A 24,015-nucleotide genomic window follows, 5' to 3' on the forward strand; every position below is an offset into this window, starting at 1 on the left:
TTCTTTCTTTGAGAAAGGAAGTAAGAAAACAAGGAAGGTGTGATAGAATTGAATAATGTGGTAAACAGCAGTGGGGAAAGTTCGTGACTAGTTTCCCTTTAGATGTTTTTCACTAAACTTTTATCTTCTTAGCTGCTTGTTAGCTCAACTATGGATTATTAAAATAGTGCTAATGCAAATCATCAGTCTGTTTTCTCTCAGATCCATTTCTTGACCTTTCTTTCCTATGCCATGTATGATAATGATGGACATTTCCTAGGACCTTCCTTCTGGTCTTGTAGTAAGTTTCAGAGACTGGTAGCAATAGTGAAAGATGGAGGAAAGAGAAAGAAACTAAGATGTTTCTTTCTCTCCATCTTTTTCTCTGCTTCTTATGGTGTCTGGCACCAGTTACATCTTCACCATGACTCAAGACTGTACTGAGCAGCATTCCTGCCTCTCCTCTAATGGTCCCCACCTTTCTCCCAGCATCTTCCCAACTGCCCTGGTGTCTAGGATCTGGCAGGAAACCAGACCCTGCTCCCCTCCTTCTGCTGCTAAGCTCTACATTGTCTCACCACCTTCTTTGGGCTTTTTTACCCCCATATAGTTAATTTATTTTACTAAATTAACTCTGCTTGAAAGAACCAGAGTGATTTATCTCTCTAAGCTGGATCTGACTGACAAAGCATTCATCCCCTTTAAATCATGTCTATGACTGCATGGAAGGTGTGATTCCAGTGTAGAACAAAATTAATCTTAATTTTGTATCTTGTTTTTGGGAGAAACACTTAACTAGAGTCAAACTTTCCTAAAATATAGGCCAACATGACAGTTTTTCTATTTTCATAATTACTACTAATGATAAATGGCTATGACATGGCACATAACTTTTTAAATTATTTTTCAATTATTAAATATAATTAACCAGTCATTCCACAGAAAAGTAGAAAGTACTGTTTCTAGATAGATCTCTAATCTATAAATAATGAAAGTCTGCGGTTTATTGTTCTGGTGTATTGTTATAAATGTTTCAAAATGACATAATATTACTGCTTAAATAAAAAATAAGAATAAAGGTGGCCCTCAGTTTCAAGAATATATAGTAAAATTATTTACATAGCATTTACATTGTATTATAAGTAATCTAGAGATGATGTAAAGTATATAGGATGATATGTATAAATTGTATGCAAATACTATGCCATTCTATCCAGGAGACTTGAGCATCTGGGGATTTTAGTATCTGCAAGGGATTCTGGAACCGACCCTTCATAGATATCAAGGGAAGATTATATTCCCTATAGTTTTACGTAATAAGTAACAGGGCTGTTTGTCTCTTAGGAGCTGAGTTGAGAAATCCCCACATAGCAAGTTCAGCCTCTACTGGTAAACTGTTTATAAGTTTCTTGATATGGATTGTAAATCCTCCAAAAGGATAGGGGGATTTCAAATTCCTGAAAGAAAATTTAGGAGGAAGAGAACAAGCATCAATGAAATGAAAGTGATGCTACTTGGAGGAGAAAGAGAAAACACTCCCTTTCCTATCACCCCAGGGGACATGGTTAAGAAAGAACCTGAAAACAAAAGTCCACCATCTTGTTTGTTCCACAGCATTGGCTGCCAGATATGTCAGATGAATAGCCACAGTCTCTCCTCTGAAGTCTTCAGAAAATTTTGTGTATTTTACTTATGTTTTTATGTAAGCGGGAATTCAAATAAGAAAGCAGATAAATAGGATAAATTTTAAGAGAACATGCATATAATTGAGCTTCTATGAATGTATTGTCCTCTTTGTATTCATTTAAATCTGGACATATGGAATGCTGCATAAATAGAAGACTATACTCATTCATCCATGTGGTCATCTCCTGGCCTGGGAAACCGTATGGACACACTCCATGTTCACACACTTCTAGAAGTGGAAAATTATTAGGTCAGACTAAAATATTCCAATGAATTTTGAATTCTATGGAATGAAATTTTATTATAATTCTGGGATTCAGTCTGGCTCATACGGATCTAAGGAATCAGGAACTGGAATCAAGGTCAGAGAAAGGGATGATGAGAAGTATTAGTGTGGGTAACTTTTTCCATGACCCAGCTAAGGAGAAAAAAGGGGGGTTCTCTCTTTTAAAAGTACATCATTTTTGTAACTTCCTGGGTAATCACACTGACAATAACATCCAAGATTCCTTTCCATGACACTCAATCAATGCTCCAGCTATATTTATTTCTCTTGTCCAAAACACACAGGCTACGAGGCTCTATGTATGGTAAGGTGCCTACGTGCATGGAGAACAAGCATGTTCTGAGAAAATGCCACTAGACAGAGCCCTCTGCTTTGATGGCTCAGAGACACAATTGGGTCAGTGCCTTGAGGTGGTCAGACCCTGGGAACCTGACTCATACTTACTAAAATACACAAAATACTGGCATAAGCCTGTGAAAATAATCGTCACAGAGACAGACTATATAGTGAGTCTGTGGTAAGCAGCATGGGAAGCTGCTGACACACATAGAATGTGAAAACCCTCTGCTGCTGAGACCAGAGATAACTGGAAATTTTCCTGCTAACACAATTTTTTTCTTGTGGGCAGACCTATGAGTGAATTCAAAATGCTTTTTTGTAAACCCTGACTCAGAACAAGAGGAGTTATCTCAACTCTCTCCATCCGCGGACTCCTCTGAAGGCCTTGCCCATCACTGCCCTGGGTAAGGCAACAGCAAGGTCACACAATAGACCCACTGGAGCTACAATACCAATGTGCTAATGAAGCACAAACTGCTGTTCAGGAACAAGCTCCAGTTCAATCTGCATATTTGGTTCATAAGTTGGGCCACACTGATGTGTGATTCTTTTAATGTCTCTGTCTGATGAAGGCTTACAGCTTTCCCCAGACCTTCTAGCTATAGTCTTAGAAATCTTCTGGCTTATGAGTCACTGTTTGCACTCTCAGGTGAATGCAGTAATGTGCAGCTGTTCCCATTTTGTAGATTAAAGAAATGAGAATGTTCACAAAAGCCAAAGATGGCAAAAGGACTGGTTCCTAGTCCATCAGTGTGGGGTCAGGGTGGAAGCCCTCCCCAGTGCCTAACGCTACCTCCGTCGACGCCTGAGCCCTCCCTGCTCTGGGCATGTGTGTGACAGTTTCCACCCACTGTCTTAAAAGTGGACCTTCAAGGGTGAATGATGGCAGGGTGCTCATAACTACTGATAGCTCCTGCTAATCCAGAAAGAAGAAGCTTTAGTATGAACTCTTAAAATTTCCACATGCCTTCCTACAAGTATTACACATTCAGATACATGATCAAGATAACTACTGTCACCATACCATATCTTTCTTCTAGCAAAGTGCTTGGTGCTGTGAGTGTCTTTCCACACCAAGTTACAGTCAATAGAGTAGCATGTTCAGATTATGGAATATAAGCAAATTAGTATGGAGGTTCCTCAGAAACTAAAACTAAAAATTCCACTCAACCTAGCTATTTCCCTTCTAGGTGTCTTCACAAAACACTAAGACATTATATTACCCTGATACATTCATACCCATATTTACAACAGCACAATTCATAATAATTAAATTCTTGACCCAACCTATATGTCTATCAACAGATGGAGAGAGAAAAATGTAGCATTTATACCCACTGGAGTATTATGCTGCCATAAAGAAGGGTAAACATGAATTATTTGTAGAAAAATGGATAAATCTTGAGGCCACAATGTTAAGTGAAATAAATCAGACAAACAAGCTTAAATATCACATGGCTTCTCTTATATGAGTAAGCCAAAATATAAATAGAGAGCAAAATAAAAGATAGATCATAGGAAACAGAGAGATAGATCTTTTGCAAATAGGAAAGAGATCAAGAGACAGAAAGGGGAGAGGACGGGATGGTGATGAAAATGAATTGAGATATGTTATGTACATGTTCCACTTCCCCACAAAGAATGTGATCATTATGTACTGCAAACATGTACTAATCAAAAATTAAAATTGGGGGAAAAAAAAGCAGAGTAGAAAAGAGGAAAAACGATTCATGTTCAAATCTCAACCCTACAAGTTTCTTGTTATCTTACCTTGAGAAAGTGATTTAAACTTCCTAGGCTTTAATTTCTCCATCTACTAATATTGGATAATAAATATCATTGTATTAAGTATTTGGGGGGATTTAAATGATGAGATTTTGGAATAGTTGTAGAAGAACAAGTACTTACTATACAAGAAATACAGTAGTAATGTGGAAGACATTGAAATATTATTACCAATATTTTTACATATGTTATCTTGGTGTATTTCATCATCTCATTATATTATCACCATCTTACAGATGAAGAAACATAAACTTAAATCACTATCTCCAGAGCTGACTCATATGTATTTCTATTCTAAATTCTCTCTACTCTTCACTACAACAAGCAGCTGCACCATGGAGAACATGGAAAACATATTCTGCACTGGTCATGGTGTGTCTAGTGAGGTCAGCTCAAGTTGGAGACGGCTGGAAACATGGGCTTCAGGAACTGGCATTGGGTTGGCTATTGACTGGAATGACATTAGATTGTAAATAGTTTGTATAATAATATAGATCTGCTGAATAATCTTTGTCCCTAGCACTGTAGGTACCCTGTATGTTACCTTTAACCCTCACAATCACTCTCTAATGGAGGGGTTTATTATTATTAGTTACAGATATAAAAACTGAGTATTAGGAAGGGTAAATCTCTAGTTGAAGGTAATGTCTGGGGCTAATCCATTAAGCTAAAGCTTGCATCTTTCAGTGAATCCCACTGATTCTAATGAATGTAGTTTCCTCGTCTACAAATTTTACAATATCCTTTCATTGTAGCAGTATGTGAGAGTGAGATGATGAAGTAACACAAAATAAAGTACATATAAGGCTTGACACCAAATAGGCCACAGACTGTTTGTTCTCTTGTTTTTTATTTATCTGTGAAAACAATGGCCAAGAAACAAGAAAGAAAAACAGGTGCAGAGTAACTGCCTCAGCTCTGAGTGACATCTGCAGGCAGCTCAGAGACATTGGTATTGAATTTTTCCAGTGTTGACAAGGTTTTCTCTCTATGACCTCTCTACATAGGTTGCTGGATGCAGTCCTTTGTGAAGAAGATTTGAGTGGCAGGGCTAATTGTGTAAGAATCCTACTGTACACATGAAACATAAACATCATAGGAAACAAGCAGTTGAGAGACAAAAGGGAAACACTCATACCCAGAAAGCTTTCACAGTCCTTTCTCTAGCTCCATCATATTCCCTGCCTGCATGCAAGAAGGCAAGAGGAAGAGATCTAGTATTTCCTACTTACCTGTTCCTTCACTCCATCCATCTATCCATTCACATGTTAGCAATTGCTAAGTATCAAGTGCTCTGTTAAGAACAGAAGATAAAGAATCAAGTAAGCTACTGCTATGGTTTAGATCTAAAATATTCCCCAAAAGTTTCATGTGGTTTGGAAGGAAATTGGATCTTGGGGGTGCTATACTCATCAGTGGATTTACCCATTGATGAGTTCAGCAGCTGAATGTGTTATTAGGAGGTGGGGCCTGGTTGGAGGTGGATCCCTGGGGACCTGACTTGGAAAATTATATTCTTGTTCCTGGCTTCTCTCTTATTTTCTGATTCCTGGATGTCATGGGTTGACCATGTTTCCATTGCCATTCCCTTCCACCATGCCTTTTGTGCCTTGGAGCCAGTCAACCATGGACTGAAACTGTGAACAAAATAAACCTCAATTCCTTAAAGTTGTGGGTGTCAGGTATTTTGGCCCAGTGATGGAAAAGTGACTAAGACAACCCAGATTGTTACCTAAGGCACTGATATCCTAGGAGAGAGATCAGTAACCCTGTTGAAAGCTAAATACAGAGCTCCAGTTCCTCTGAAAGTTAGAGTAATGCTTGGGGTACTATGGGACCACAGAATAGGGGAAATTAAATCAGCTCAAGAGTCAAGAAAGGCTTCATGTGAACTACATGTTGGATGAGAGTGTTAGCTAAGGCCTTTGGCCCAAAATAGCAAGTATTGTTCCATTTTAGCAGCTGTTGTGAAAGAAGGCACAGGAATGTTCAGTGACTTCATCATAAACTATCATATCTAAATGATGCAATCATAAGCTTCTTGACACTTTTGCATCATTACTCCTATTCTCTTCCTGTTGTCTTGGAAATGCTATATAATTTCACTCAGAACAAATTTCACTCTTACAGACAGCTTCTTGTCACTATTTTAAAATACAAAAATAACAAAAACAATGTTCTATCTCCCTGAAGTTAGATTTAAACAGCAGCAAGATGAAAATAATGCCAAGTGTGAAGCTGGTCCCTGTCAGATTTATTTAATTTCTCTAGGTTGGAATCCAAAAATGGTTCCCTTTAAAAAATATTTTCCTGGAAGTATAGTAACTTTTTTATTCTAGCGCTAACATCACTCATGTTAGTATTGAGATATTTTCTCAGAAATAGCATGTGATACATTACTGTCTATGAAATCAAAACTAAGAGGATAAATAGCACGCCAAAATTTCTGAATACTTGTATTTAAAAATAATATATATGAGTCTAGTCTTGTTAAATCCTCATACAATGAATGTCTACTGCATTTGGAATTTCATTTTAAGGTTCTGAGGAATATATAGTCTTGAATGAATGTTAAAAATAAGTTTATCACATCTTTCAAAAGCTTTTAGTCAATTACTCTATTTAAGCCACCATGGTAAGTTAAATGCATACAACTATTTAAAAACACAGACTAGCACGCTTCAAGAGCCTCATGATTTAGTTATATAGGAGACTAGAAGATAAATTAATAATCATTGCAAGATTGAGGAACCATGCAGAGTTCTAGGAGAAGGAATGTACAGGAAATGCATAATGTAAAAATCTTCAGGGGCAAAGGTAGTGAGAACTTCCTCAAGGAGGTGATATTTAACTGCATTTGAACTCTAGGACAGCTTTTTCCAGGCAAAGAAAGTAGAAAAGTATATACTCGACAGAGAGTAACACTTATAATAACATAGGAAGGCAGTCATTTGGACAGCGTCTATGAATGATTAAAATGATTGACCTTGGACTGCGTAAAAAGGAATCTCATAGCCTGGGAAAAGGTAGAAGATTTAAGTTACTGAAAGTCTTAATAAGATCCCAGTATATATGTAGCTTGGCTAAGGTTCATAATATAGTTCATAAAATGGCCAAAGAGTAAGTAGGTAAAATTGAGAGGAAGGTAATTACAATAGAAAAGGTCAAGGAACTTTGATGGTAGCATATTCTGTAGGCCATGAAATAAACACTGATGTCCCTTAGGATACTAGACATTCTTTTTTTCAATTTTTATTTTTATTAGTACATGTTTGCTATACATAATGATCACATTCCTCATGAGGAATTGGTACATGTACATAAAACATCTCAATTCTTTTTTTATCCCCTGGGCCTCCTCTCTCTCCCCTGCCCCCTCCCTCTATGTCTTGATCCTTCTCTCATATACAAAAGATCTATCTCCCTATTTCCTATTATCTGTCTTTTATTTTGCTCCTTATATTTTGAGTTATTTATATGAGAAACCATGCAATATTAAGTGCATGTATCCAATTTATTTCACTTAATATTATGGTCTCAAGGTGCATCTATTTTCCTGCAAATGACTCATGAAAGAGTAGTACTCCATTGTGGGATTCTGGACATTCTTATAGGTGCAGAGAATGACCATAGTGGTGTCAATGCTGAGTACCCACATCCTCTGCTCCTGGGAGCCAAGTGCTGCCACAAAAAATTGCACAACTAAGTTGACTGGGATGCCTATGATCTCTAGTTGGAACCCACTCCCAAATATTTCAAAACTGTTTTCAGCCTTTGCAGTTTATTCCAACTTTTTTCTGTGTCAGCTTCCTCCTCATTCTCAGAAAATTTACTTGACTTCTGCTATTCAGGACTGAAATAGAGCCCACAATAGCAAACACTTTGATTTCTTTCTCCACCTAGTACTCCTCTTTGCGTCTTGCTTTCTAAGCTATTAAAATTGGGCAATGATATCCAACAATACTCAGGGGATGAGTACTTATTAGTTGGCACTATTGCTATTACTATTTTTGTCTTTGTCCCAAAACTTGTCCTCCAACTCCTATCCCAGGATGTCTCCTGGGATGTCACTTCATTTATTTCACCTCTTCCCTGAATTTCTGTATTTTCCTTCCTCTAGAAGTTCTTTCCTTGCAGCATATAAAATGTTTTCTCACATCTGTAAAAAAATCCTTCTTCCTTTGCTTTGATCCCTGTCCCCACATTGCTGCTTGCATTTCCCCTTTGCTACACATCAAGATTCCTGAAAGCTACTCAGAACATGCTGTGTCTGCTGCCTTTCCTTAATATGAAGCCATTCTGGCTTCCACCCTATAGAAACTGCCTTTCAAAAGCTACTTATCATGTCCAAGATACTAAATCTAATGGATGTTTGTTGGTTCTTGTTATTACAGCTTTCGGGAACAATGACATTCTCAAGTGTTTCTTCTCTCTGTCACCTGCTCTATTTTCTTCTCTTCTTCTCCTTAAGCTCTTTTATTCTTTAATAACCTTTTATCTCCTTGCTTAATATGGTACATGGTTAATTGTCAAAAAATATTTGAGGAATGAATTAAAATTGTCTTGATAAAGATAATATATAAAGCAAAAATGAATTTTCTCTGAGGATTAGCTATATTTTAGTGCCTAAGGATTATTATATCTTAGCTATGGTTACACTCATGATAGGAAGCTACCTGCATCAGTGTAGAATTAGAGCACACCCTAAACTGTCTTTTCCTGATAGGGTTAAAAAATCTAAACTAATATATAAAATTACCCAGAGTTTATTTGCTATTCTTTAGTTTTAAAAAAAGACAAATTACCCAAAAAAGCACATGTACTTCGAATTCTCTTTAAAAAATATTTACTGGTTTATAAAATCAAAGTGTCAAAAGAAATTTCCTGGCTGCTTCACTGTTATGAATATGTGGGTCTGGTCAGGTGAAATTTGAGTGTGATCTTTTATAAATCTGGTGACTTAAATGGGAAACAAGGGGACATTTAATATTTCTCAGCTGGCACTGGACTGTGCTAAGATGTACCTATTTAGTGTACCTCAAATCCCTAATTAGCATTCAAGGGACTTGCATTTGTAGCACTATAAGTATCTCATGGAAAATGCTCTACATTGCTTTTCTCATTATGGTCTTTGTATATACAAGTACAGCAGCATGAGATTTGAGGACAAAGACAACCAGTCAGCTTCTTTATGATTTGTTACTGTGTCCCTCTAAAGAGCAGGATCATATTTCTGGACCCACTCTATTCATGGGACTATAAATGTTACTTGCCACATCTGTTTCACTTATTGATTCACTCATTGATGTATTCACTGGTTTATTCATTCATTCATATTTTCACATATGCTTTGAATGAAATTGGCTGAATCACTTTTACAGTCACAGAGATGTGGTTCAAGTGAATCCTAATTACAGAGTTCCCAACAACATCTGCAAGACAGTAAATCTGTTCTGTAGAGACACTGACTCCTTCTTTATGTCTATACATTTGTTCAGATGACTCTACTCTAACTTAGGCCCTTATTACCCCTCACCTACACTAGTGCAATCATATTCTGATGAATGTCACAGATTCAGTTCTGTGGAAAACAGATTCTGAGATTGAGTTTAGGGGGTAGGACATTTCATAAGGAATACCCTTGGAAGCTCGAGTGGACATAGAGAAAAGTTAGGCTATAGTCAGCTCCAAAGACAGCCTAAGCCCACCACCAATCCTTATGGGGAAGTTAAAAAGCTAAAATACTCCTTCAAAATTGTCCCAAGTTGGGCCAGTTATGTCCTGACTTTATACTTACCCATAGATCTGTCATTGAAAGTGAGCCACAGCTGCCAGGGGCCTGGCCTTGGCCAAGAGACCTCTCTGCAGGTGAAGCTATCCAATCAAGTGTGACACTGAAGGCTGTCTATGAACAACTTGTGCAGCAGCATTGCCCACTTGGGAAGCATATCTCAACACATCACCATAGCTACCCTTCCTGCCTTCACCTCTCCCCACTGTAACACATGGAACATATTATTCCTGTATTAACCTTCTAATAACCCAGCTTTGGTGAGAACCACCTGGGGAATTAGTAAAAGCACACTTCTGGAGCCACCTAAAACCTATGGAACTCATATCTCACCACCATGTCTCCTAGATGCTGGACACAGAGCTACAGAACTTTTTTGTCCTGTTCAGCTTCAGTGCTACCTTGGACTTCTCTTTTGAAATGGAAATTTTTACCCTGTGCCGTTGTACTTTGGGATTATGTAACCTGTTTTTTTATTTTCACAGAGCTTCACAGATAAGAGTTTGTGTTCAATTTCAGAAGAGACTGACTTAGACTTTGAGAAATCAGAGAACTGTTGAGACTTTGAGAAAGGGATTTATTGCATTTCTAATCGTATGCAGAATAGTTATATCAAGCAAAATTATTAACTTGTTATTTTTTTTGAAGATTGAGTATGGTTTAAGAAGATGTGTTTGGGTGTCAAGTTGACAAGATGTGGGATGTGGTGGTTATGCTTCATTGTCAACTTGATTGTCTTGGGAACTATCTATGGCATTTAGTAAAAGCTTATTTCTGGGTACGTCGTAGAGGTTGGAATTAAGGTCCTCTATCTGGTCTCATCCCTTCCTCTCTGACACTGTTCCATTACCATCATGAGCTAAAGAGTTCTGCTCCACCACACTATTTCTGCCATGAAGTTTCTGCCTTGGAGCCTGTTGATCATGGACTAAATCCCCTAACACCATAAGCCAAATTAAAACTACCTCCTTTAAATTGTGGGCGTAGAATATTGTGTCCCAGCAATAAGAAATCTAATACAGTCATGACATTACACTGCTCAAAAACCTTCAGAAGCTTCCCTCTAACTACCAAATTCAATTTAAATAAGATTTGGATAGCTCTTCATTCTTTCCCCCAGACCACTTCTCTGGATTTTATCCACAGTACACATCATCAATTTAACTAAATTCATATTGCCTAAGACAATTCAGTTTGTATGCTAGTGGAGTGGTGGACATTCTGGAAAAGTATTTTCACAAATAATCTCTATTTGTTCCCCATTCCCTGTTTGTACCTTTGCTTCAGCTGTTTCCTCCTTAAATTACCATCTCCCTGATTTCTAACTAAAAATTCTATTGTCCTTCAAGACCTGGTTCATTATGCTATTTCCTCACATAGGAGATGTTCAACCAACTCTTAAGGTCCAGAACACTTAATATAAATTGTAAGTGGTTGGTATGCTGTAATACATCTCCTGTTCCCATCATCTCCAACCTGTAGGCTGTCATGTGTGAGTGATATTTCAGGGACATCACAGACAGGTGCTGTGCTCATGTCTTGAACATCCTTGAGACAGGAGGCAGAATGGCTGCAGAAGGGCAGACATGAATAAGACCAATTATTCTTAGAAACATGGTAAGTGTAGTGTAAGGCCATAAATTAAAATTCCTGCCATACTTTGGGCATTGAAAAATATTCTGTATTTCTGCAATGCATGGGATGGGAACTTCTAGCCATTTAAGTTTTAAAAATTAAAGTGAGGAGTTACACATCAGAAGACCTGAGAAATGCATTCACTTTTGATAGTAGCGATTCATGTATAAAATCAGAAGGATGGATTAGATAGCTTCCAAGGTTCCTTTAGGTACCACAATCTGGATCTAGGTGACTGTGTATAGATACAGATTTACTTAGAGAAATAAAGTGTTTCCTGTGAATATGCCTTAAATACATCTTGGTAAATGTCCCTTTCGTTCACTCATGTTCTTGACAGCTCTTAAAAAGAGCCAAACATTACACTGCACAGTTACTCTAATGAAACAAAATCCCCCAAGCCTGAAATGAACTTCCATTACTCATTTTCTTGAAGGGAGGGTGGTGATAACCATAATTAAGTGACATAATAAATTGGAAGCAGTTATTCCAAAATATAGTAAGTATCTTATAAATGCCAGCTTTTATGTATAGTTTTTATACTATATATGTCTATAGGTTTGACCTTTAATGACCATGGTTTATTGCATGCACCATTTATTTTAAGAGGAATCTCCGTATTAATCATACTCACAGAAATCTCTAGGTAGTAGCGGGATTATTTCCTCACCCCAAATCTATGTAATTCCTAGAAGAATATGCACAATTTGAGTAAGAAAATCTAATAAATCTAATCTTGATGGTTTGTTAGAGCAAAACTATGTTCTTTTCATGTTTGCATATTCTTTATATATTAGTAGTCATTTGGGAATATATTGCTATTTGTAGAAAATAGGAGAACTTAGAACTGAAGATTTTATCTTCTACTTTAACATTTAAGCATCCATGACAGTGTTCTTATAAGTACTTTGTGCTTTCTTCAGGTAAAATTACTTGCTCTCACAGAATGTGTAAATCAACATTCAGTTCAGCATGAGGCCACATGTGTGGAGAATACAGTGTGGTTTTCTTTTTGTATGTTTCATATTTATTTCCCTAATTTCAATCATGTTAAACAACAATTCTTGGTGAATTCATGCCCTTTTCCTTTGATCTTCCTCAAAGTCTATTCATTACCGAATACCCAAAGGAAAAGAAATAATTAAAATAGATACCTGCATTTCCATATTTACTGTAGGCCTATTCATATTAGCTAAGATATGAAATCAATCTAATTGTTTCTCAGTGGATGAATGGATAAAGAAAAATTGGTATATGCACATAATAAAATATTATTGAGGCATAAAACGAATGAAATCCTGTCATTTACAGAAAAGTGGATAGAAATAGAGGACATTATGTTAAGTGAAATAAGCCAGGCACAGAAAGACAAATGCCAAATTTTCTCACTTAAATGTGTAAGACAAAATATTTAATTGCATGAAAGTAAAGAGTAGACTTGTATGGTTAACAAAAACTGAAAAGGGAGGGACACAATCAAAGATTGGAAAATAAAAAATTACAATTAGGAGTTATAAGTTCTAGACTTCTATAGCATGGTAAGGTGATTTTAGTCAACTCTAATTTACTGCATATTTCAAAATAGCTAGAAGATAATATGTTGAATCCTCCCAATAGAAAGAAGTTATGTTTAAAGTGATAAATATGCTGATTACTCTGATTTTGTCATTACACATTTATATACTTTGTATCAAAACTTCATCATATGAAAATGGACAATTATATATTAATTTTTAAAAGAATATGATGTGACTCCCTACAAAAAATAATAAAAGTTTATTTGCTACAAGTTGAATGGATTGAAATTTCTCTGATCCAGGATGATTTGGTAGAACAATTATAAAGTAGAAGTGCTGAAACTTGTTGATTTGCTCTCTCCAAGAGAGTAAATAGTTCAACCTTCTCTGTTACTGCTGGAAACAGAGACCAAATATCACCACAAACACCATGTGCAAGTTAGTGATGTGCATTCTAGCGATAGACTGACTGGGTTTAATTCAGCCTGTAACATGTACTAGCTATGCAGCCTTGGGAAACTGAAGCATTGACTGGCTAAGTGGTTTGCAGATCTATAAAACAAAGAAGATATCTGTGAGGATTACATGAAATAATATACATAAAGTATATAACAGTGTCTTGTAAAGAGAAAACTGTACAAGTTTTGTTTTATCCCTTTATTTTCCTTGTAAGAAAACTGGTGTTCTGAGAGGTAGTTGTCTTACCCAAGACTCAGATTCTGTTTTCCTGGCTCTAAATCTAGCATTTCCTCATTGTTTCTTTGGCTACTGAGCCATGGCTCCTTCACTGTCTCCCTCCATGAGGAAAATGGACAGAAGCAAGCAAATAATGCTGTGGAAAGGCAAGACCATGAGAAATAGTGAAGCCAGGTGTAAGTCAAATTCAACTCTCTGAGCCTACCTGCTTCACCAGAAAATAAGGATTTCAATTTTTTGCTGAGCTCACACTGTCATGACAAGGCACCATAGGCTGGGTGGCTGAAACAATGGAAACTTATTTCTTCAACTGTGCATTTGTGTCCTAATTTCATCTTCATATAAAGACACCAGTCATATTGGATCAGGGGCCCCTAGTAACTCTAATTAACCTTAATTACCTCTTGAAAGGTGTTATCTGAAAATACTGTCACATTCTAAGGTACTAGGCATAAAGACTTCAATATGAATTTCAGAGGGGATATTATTCATCCCATAAAACAAATAATCCCAACTTGACAGAGATTGGCAGGTGTTAAGTGATCATGCAAACCATTAAAACCAAAGGTAAAAAGAAAGCACCCATTTATATTTTGTTTCCCAGAATAGCCAACTCTAAATGCTATCCATCTTTGGTTTCTTCACTTTCAAACTGAAAGTATTTTATACTTATCAGTAGTTTTCAAGTTTTTTAAAAGCATAATTCTGCTTTTGAACCCAAATATTTGTAAAAGATTTATAAAACAGATAAAAGTAGAGCTGTTCAGGTGGAAGAGGTCAGTCTTATCCACTCAGCTACTCAAACGGTCCCCCCGTAGGGCCCTCACAGGTTCCAATGAATATAGCTGAAAAGTAGTGTTACCTAACACAGCCACTAAAGTCCCTTCTGGTTATGTTACTCAAAACAACGAGTCTGGAACCCAAACTCATAGACTCAAAGTCTAATAAAATGCTAGACAGAGTTCCACAAGGCTGCCTGGCTACTGCTACACTCTACACACACACCACATATACAGAAAACTCACATTACTGTAAAACAGAAAAACATGTCCTCTAGGATGGTTACCTATGCAGGCCTCATTTTCTTTGCACTAAATAGACACATTAGTTGCAGTCTTGGTGATGTCTTACCAAGAGAGTAAAGAAAAATGTATGAAGGGATAATGTGAAAGACTGTGAACAAGTTGCAGAAACTAACAAGGAAGAATGAAGAACACAGGAACTAAACATGACTAGAAGCTTCTGCCTTCCTCTGTGTTGAAGGGCAGGGAAAGTAGCTATTAACAGAACTCAGCAAAAAGAAATAAATAGTTGCAGGAAAGAGATCTCACAATAATTAATAGCCTTATAGAGAGAAATAAAGTTACTGTAATATCCCAGAAATAAATATCCCCATCTCTCTATATATGCATTCACCATATTGTCAATAAAATTCAGCTGAAAAATTGAAACAGAAACTCACAGAAAGTGAGAAAGTTTGAATAATGCAGTTAAAGTATTCAGTCTCCTAAGACTAAGAGCCCAGTGGCAAAGGTGAAGCATGGACTTGGAGAAGCAGAGCATTAGGTGCTCTTTCATTATTCCATCTATCAATTGGTATGTATTAAAGAAAGAGTACGAGACATCCAGGAAAATGGGATAAAAATCATTGTCTTGAATTGTAAACCATTGTTGAGGGGATCCTGAGATGAATGATGGAGATAAAGGTTGTGAAATCAATATGATGATCATTTAAAGAATGATCATGGTGAAGAAAATTGGGGAGTAAGACGGGGATGGAGTTTAATATAATAGGTCATAGTATAAGCTTAGTTAGGTCAGTTGAAAGGCCCCTCAATCTGTGGGTGCTATCACTGAATGTAAAACCAAATAAATGGGGGAAGTTTCATGATGCTTCTTTATTATAATATCATCCTTTTCCATAAGAAATGAAATTCAAGGTATTGAATTATGGTTTGACCCTAGGAGTTGAAACATAGAGTGAATATGAGAGATATAGTAAGAAGGAAAACGAGCAAATTTGAAATCCATATAGAAGAATAGAATGTGAGGCATACAAAGCATGGTTTATAAATATGTTTCATTTTTGCAGCTATCCAAGTTAAGCAATTGTGTAATTTATTTAGGATGTTAAGCTGTTTATCTCATGAAACCAGAAGGAAAGGTCATTTTGCTGTTATTGTAAGTTCATGACTGCTGTCTACTGTGTAATATAGTCTGTTTGCATCTGACACAGGGGCAATTTTCATTGCTTATAGCGCAGAAATCATAGCTTTCTTCTTTCTTCACTTAGAAAGAGTTTAGACATTTGGCTTGAAATTCCAAATAGATGCTGATGCTCATTTTTTAACACACATAATGATGGTTTTAAAACAATATATACTATTAATGTGTTTGAAATCAACTGAGATAAATTGGTTCTAAAGGGAAAAAATGTGCAGTATTACAATCTTTGTTGAAAACTTACTTTTTGTGCATTAATTTTTTGTTCCAAAATTTTGCAAACTCAACCATTTACATTTCAGTCATTCGGGTAGATGTTGGCTTAATAATACACTGTTTTCATTTTGCATTTTTCTGATGGCTAATGTTGTTGAGAACATTTTGTGTTATCAACTTTTTGGACATTTTGTTGTGTGAAGTACTTTTGAAATACTTTTACTTATGTTTTTAAAACTATAATTGTTTTTACTTTTTTATGTATTCTGGATATGATACCCTTGTCAAATACTATATCATAAATATTTTCTTAAAACTTGTTGTTTCCCTGTTCACTTTCTTAATGGTACCTTAATAGTACCTAATGAGCAGAAGATTTTAATTTTTATAACTTCAAATTTATCATGCTTTCTTTTACAACCAGTGCTTTTGACTTCTGGTTTAAAGTATCTTTGTAAACCTCCAATCTTAAACCTGTTTTCTTATACTTTCTTACAGAAGCTTTACAGTTTTAGCTTTTATGATTAGGTCTATGATACACCTCAAATTATTCTCTACATATATGTAACAGAGTTAAAGGATCACTTTTTCCCATATGAATTTCCAATTACTCTAACAGCACTAATTGATAAAATTAAGTATTTGCATTTGTACATTCTATTCCTGCATCTATCTGTGATTGTTAAGGTGAATCCCACTTGAGAGTTGCCCAGGCCTTTAGAGCACACTTCTGAATATGTCAGGTTGGTCCATATCTGGTCCCTCACCTCTTACTCTCTGGATCTGTTCCCCTGCTCTGCTTCCTGACTGCCATGAACTAAGAGCTTTGCTCTGACACACCTTTCACCAGGACATTTCTGCCTTGGTGCCAACTACCCACAGACTGAATTCTCTGAAAATGTATGTTAAATAACCTCTCTTCCTTTAATTTATAAGTGTCAGATAATTTGTCCCTGAAACAGGAATGATGACTAATATGCTCTGTTCTGATGGATCCTTGTATGACCAAGATGCTATCTTAATACAGAATCTTTAAAGAAAACTTATTTAACAAATACTATTAAGTACTTTGTATCTGGTACAAGAAGCCAGTATGATCCACTGGGGCACTATGCATACAGAGCAAACAGAAGTGGGAGATGTGATCTATCTATATGGAAACACCTCTAATACTCAGTTATTCCAGAGATATGTATGCAGTACAAAGGTATGTTTCAAGTTCTACTATAAATTCAGTGGACAAGACAACAGGTCAGCTCAGGTATCCAGAAGGCCACCACTCTGAAGCCAGGAGTTGGTGTACTGGTGAGCAATAGAGTAAAGGATGCTAGGTGGCTTGCTGAGAATTAAAGACCACTGGGTGAGCAAAAGTCACCTCAACAAAGGCACAACAGGCTGCATCTGTTGAAATGAGAAGACTCATAATTAAGTCTCAAAATCAGACTTCCAGATCACCTAAGGGAACCCCAAAGGGAAACGAGATGGAATAATCTGATACTCAACCTCCTGAACTCCCTGAACTGGCAATGAAAGATGACCTGGAAAAAAATGAAATCAGAAAGAATTTCTCAAATAACAACAGAGATCGTGCCCATAGTACAAGTCATGATTAATAAATCTAGAGTGGACACAGATTAAAAAAATAGAGGAGCTGAGGAAAATGATGGAATCCCAACATAGGAAACAAATGGAATCCATAAACAGATGCAAATGGATTTCCAGGAGATTAAAAACTCCATTGAAAATTTACGCAGCAGAATGAGCCAATGCGAGGAGAGAATTTCAGATATAGAAGATAGGACTGCAATTACTGATGAGGAAAAGAAAAATTTCTTAAAAATTGTAAGGGACCACAAGAAATCAATCCAGCAGCTGCTAGACAATGCAAAGAATAATAACATTAGACTGATTGGAGTCAATGAAGAAATAGGAGAGAGTGCAGATGACATAAAAAAAAATGTTCACAGGAGTAATGGCAAGAAACTTCCTAAGCAAGGGAAAAGAATTTGACATACAGATAAGTGATGCATATAAGTAAGACTCCAAATAAACTCAAAAAAAATCTACACATAGGCATATAATAGTGAAGAATCCAGAAGCCCAACAGAAGAACAAAATTTTACAAGCAGTTAGAGAAAAGAAACAAATCACATACAAAGGAAAGCCCATCTGAATCACAGCAGATTTCTTAACACAAACCCTCAAGGCAAGAAGAGCATGGAGTGACATATTCCAAGCCCTAAAGGAAAACAACTTCCAACCCAGATTGATGTACCCTGCAAAACTATCTTTCAAAGTTGATGGAGAAATAAGATTCTTTCATAACAAAGAGCACCTTAGGAACTTCATGAATACCAAACCAGCACTCCAAAAAATTTTAAACAATATCCTAGGAACAGAAAATGAGGGTCACAACCCCAGGAAGCCAAGCAGAATGAATCCATCAGGCACAACAAGAAATTAAATGAAAAGGGGGAGAATCTAAAAAAAAAGAAAAAGTCATGAGAAGGATAAGTCAATACATATCCATTATAAGCATCAAGGTTAATGGTTTCAATTCACCAATTAAAAGAAATAGACTGGCAGAATGGGTCAAGAAGCAGGATCCAACAATATCTGCACACAAGAATCACACTTAATTCAAAAAGAAACTCATAGACTGAAAGTTAAAGGATGGAAAACAAAATTCCATGCAACAGAAACCCCAAAAAAGAAAGAGTAGCTATCCTCTTTGCAGATCAAGCGGACTTCAAACCCACACTGATAAAGAGAGACAAAGAAGGACTCTACATCCTTATGAAGGGAACAATCCAAGAGGAAAGGATGATAATCATTAATATGTATGCACCAAACATAAGTGCACCCAACTATGTAAAACAAATACTAATGGACATGAAAAATCAAATAAGCTTTAATACAATAGTAGTGGGGACCTCAATATCCCACTGTCACAAAGAGACAGATCAAATTGACAAAAAATCAACAATGGAATACTACAACTCAATCAAACTCCTGAACAAATGAACTTAACAGATGTTTACAGGGTGTTCCACCCCACAAAATCAGAATACACATTCTTTGCAGCTGCACATGGATGGTTCTCCAAAATAGACCACATATTTGCTCATAGAAATGTTTAAGTAAGTGCAGAGGAATTGAAGTTGTCCCCTGTATATTATTAGAATATAGTGCGATGAAATTGGAGATCAATAGCAAAAGAAACCATAAGAATTTCACAAACACATGGAAATTGCAGAACACACTTCTGAATAACCAATGGTTCACAGAGGAAATTAAAGAAGAAATCAGACAGTTCCTACAATTAAATGACAATGCCAATACAACATATTGGAATCCATGAGACACAATGAAAGGAAAATGAGGGAAATTCACAGCAGTGAATATTCACATTAGAAAAGCAGAGTGAGCTCAGTTACACACGCTGATGGTGAACCTCAAGCTTATAGAAAAAGAAGAGCGGGACAAACCCAAAGCTCATATAACGGAGGAAATTATAAAGATCAAGGAAGAAATCAATGCAATAGAGACTAAGAGAATACAAAAAATTAATGAAGCCAAGAGTTGGTTCTTCAAAAGCATAAACAAAATCGACAAATCCCTTACCCAACCTTATAAAAAAAGGGAAAGAAATGGCCCAAATCCATGCAATTAGGAATGAAAAAGATGAAATTACAATGGAACCTGCAGAAATCTAGAGGATCATCAATAACTACTTTGAGAACCTATATGCCAATGAGATGGAAAATACATAAGAAATGAACAGATTCCTAGACAGGTGTGAATTACCAAAGTTGAACAAAGAAGACTTAAAAATTCTAAACAACCCAATATCAATCAAAGAAATTGAAAATGTAATTAAAAACTTACCAACTAATAAAAGCCCAGGTCCTGATGGCTTCACTGCTGAATTCTACAAGACATTTAGAGAGGAACTACTGCCACTACTGTTTAAACTCTTCAATGAAATTGAAAAAGAAGCAATACTCCCAAATTCATTCCTGGAAGCAAGCATCACCTTGACCCCTAAAGCAGAGAAAGACTCAACCAAAAAAGAGAACTATAGGCCAATCTCACTAATGAACATAGATGCAAAAATCCTTAATAAGATACTGGCAAATAGAATGCAGAAGATCATCAAGAAGATCATACACCCTGATCAAGTGGGATTCATCCCAGGGATGCAGGCATGGTTCAACATACGCAAATCAATAAATGTAATACACTATATCAATAGAGCCAAGGACAAAAACCATATGATCATCTCAATAGATGGAGAAAAGCATTTGACAAAATCCAACATGCATTTATGATAAAAACCCTACAAAAAATTGGAATAGATGGTCTCTACCTCAATCTGATAAAAGCCATCTATGAAAAACCAACAGCCAATATACTAAATGGTCAAAAACTGAAATCCCTCACACTAAAATCAGGAACAAGACAAGGATATCCACTATCACCACTCCTGTTCAATATAGTTTTGGAAACATTAGCCACAGCAATTAGACAAGAGACAGAAATAAAAGGAATAAAGATAGGAAACAAAGAAGTCAAATTGTCATTATTTGCAGATGACATGATGCTCTATATAGAAGACCCCAAGAACTCCACCAAAAGTCTTCTCAACTTAACCAAATTCAGTAAAGTAGCTGTATACAAGATCAACACACAAAAATCAATAGCTTTCTTCTACATGATACATGAACAACAGACTCACTGAGAGAGAACTAGGACAAACAATTCCTTTCACAATAGCATCCAAAAAACTGAAAAACCTAGGAATCAACCTAACAAAATAAATCAAAGACCTCTTCCCTGAAAACTATGGCACTCTGAAAAGAGAGATTGAAGAGGATATCAGAAAATGGAAAGACATCCCTCGCTCCTGGGTAGGAAGAATCCACATAGTGAAAATGGCCCTACTTCCAAAACTGCTATATAGATTCAATGCAATCCCAATTGACATCCCAGCAGTATACTTCACAGACCTAGAGAAAACAATCCAAAAATTCATTTGGAACAAGAAGAGACTTAGAATAGCAAAAGCAATACTAGGCAATAAAGACAAGGTAGGGGGTATAACAATGCCCAACTTGAAACTCAACCAAAAAGCTACTGGATGAAAACATGGTACTGGCAAAGAAACAAACCTGAGGACCAGTGGAACAGATTAGAAGATGCAGAAACAATTCCAGACACACTCAGCCACCTCTTCTTGGACAAAGGAGCCAAACAGCCTCACTGGAGGAAAGATAGCCTCTTTAAAAATGGTGTTGGAAAAATTGGGTTTCAACTTGCTAAAGATTAAAACTAGACCTATATCTCTCACCATGTTTTTTATTTCACTTTTAATTTTGAAGGATATTCTCACTGGATGCAAAATTCTGAATCAAACTTTTATTTTTTTTTTCTTTCAGTACTTTAAAAATGCAGTTCTCTGTACTCTGGTCTCCACTGGCCCTGGTGAGAAGTCTGCAGCAATTCATATTACTGTTACTCTCTGTATAAGAAAACATTTTTATTTGTCTGCCTTCAATATTTTTCTATTATTCACTTCTAGCAGTTGGACTATGATGTACCTAAGAATATTTTCCCTATATATCATCTTTGAAGTTTGCTGAACTTCTTGAGTCTATAAGTATATGTGTTTTCAGACCCAAGTTTAAAGTTTTTATCTTATTGTCTCTTTCTTTCTGCCCTCTCTGTAAGATTATAATTATGTGTCTGTTATAATTTTGTGGCAGTATTCCACAGTTCACTTCTCTTTTTAATCCTCTGTTGTTTCCATTCTTCAAAAAAATACTTAGACATTTTCCAATTTTTAAGTTCAGACTTCTTTCTTCATGTTTGCAGTTTAGCCTACTCCATGCATTTTTATTTTAGACATGTTATTCATTATTCATATTGTATTTATTTTATATTTAGTTGGTTTATTTTCAGCTTCAGAATCTCTACTAATATTTCTTGTTCATTTGAACATGTGCTATTACTGTAGGTCAAGGTCCAGGCAGGAAATAAAAAGCTCACCACTAATTAGACCAGGAAAAACATTATATAAAGAATTATTAACTACTAGGAGATAAGGAGAACTCTAAGGAATATATAAAGAGCCAACACAGAGAGCAGCCACTGTCTCTAGGACTGAGACTGAGTAGTGAATGAATGGACACACATGAAATAAGCCACATCCACTGCAAAGTTGAGGTTCAGATATTGGATAAGGTGGCTATAGACCAGAGGTGACAGGAAATTTTATGATGCATTTCTGGTAGGGAGACCAGAAAGGAAATCACTTGCTGCAGTGCTCAGCCCAGTATTAGTTGACTAGGAAACTGAGTTGCTGAGATCTACTAGGAAGCCACCTTCTTAAGCTATACACTCTACAGGCTGCCTTATGCTCAGGAGCCAAATTTTTCAAAAATTAAAGCCATATCAGAACCATAAAGAAGATCTCTGTCCTCCATCCCTCAGCACCTTCAATTAACAAACCACAACATTGTCCTGCTGGTAAAAGAAAAATGTTTATGGTCACTAGCCCCATTATTAAAAAGTAAGACAAACAAAAGGGGCCTTGGAGCTAAGAAAATATAAACCAATAGCAGCCATCTTGAGCATAGTTATTATAGTTGCTTTCAAATTCTTGTCTACTAGTTTTAACATTTATGTCATCTTATGATTGGCTTCTTTTGTTTCATTTTTCTCTTAATTATGAATCATATTTTCTCTTTTCTTGTATATCCACTAATTCTTTTTTTCCTTAAATTTTTTTATTGATACATTTTAGATATATAATACTTTTACATTTTTCATTAGGAACTTGTATCTTTACATGATGTATCTTGGTTCTTATATATTCCCTGTTCCCTGTCCCTTTACCCTTTCTACCCTTCTCTATTTACAAAGACTTTGTTTCCATTTTTTCCTTTTCTCAAAATTTTTCCTTTCCCTTATTTCCTTTCCCCACCCCTCACATTTCCCATACCCCTTTGGACATTTTCTTCCTATATGACATTATCAATTATTCATTTTAATCATTTTAATTCTTTATATTTTCAGTTTCTCACACCAGAGAAACTATTGAGTATTTACACATGTATGTCCTATTTATTTCACTTACTATTATGGGCTGAATGTGCATCTATTTAGCTATAAATGTCTCTGATTTCTCATTCTTTATGGCTGAGTAGTACTCAATTTTATATTTTAAAAAACACATCTTCTTTATCCAGTCACCAGTTAATGGGCAATTGGGCTTTTTTCCAAGCTTTAGCTATTACAAACTGTGACACTATAAACATGGGCACACATATATCACTGTGGTATGATTCTTTTAATTCTTTTGGGAAGATATCTAGCAGGGGAATAGCTGGGTCAAATGGGACCTCTACCCTAGTTCATCGAGGTATTTCCATACTGATTTCCACAGTGGTTGCACCAGTCTGCACTCCCACCAACAATGGAGAAGGATTCCTTTATACCCACAATCCCACTAATATTTGTTATTGGTTGATTTCTTGATAGCAGCCATTCTTTCTGGGGTGAGGTGGAATCTCAGTGCTGTTTTCATCTGCATCTTTCGAATGACCAGTGATGTTGAACATTTTTTCATATATTTATTTGCTGCTTTCACTTCCTATTCTAAGAAATGTCTGTTCATTTCAGATGGTCATTTTTGAATTGGGTCTTAAAATTTAGGGGTTCTGATTTTTTTTAGTTCTTCACATATTCTAGATAGTAGTCCTTTGTCTGAGGTACAGATGCTAAAAAATTTTTCCTACATTGTAGCTTGTCTGTTAGCTCTGTTGGTGGTTTCTCTTGCAGTGCAGAAGCTTTCTAATATA

The sequence above is a fragment of the Heterocephalus glaber genome, unplaced genomic scaffold (assembly GCF_053883595.1).
Source record: "Heterocephalus glaber isolate CG9 unplaced genomic scaffold, H.glaber_assembly_v1.0 deba00001429, whole genome shotgun sequence".
NCBI classification, from domain to species: domain Eukaryota; kingdom Metazoa; phylum Chordata; class Mammalia; order Rodentia; family Bathyergidae; genus Heterocephalus; species Heterocephalus glaber.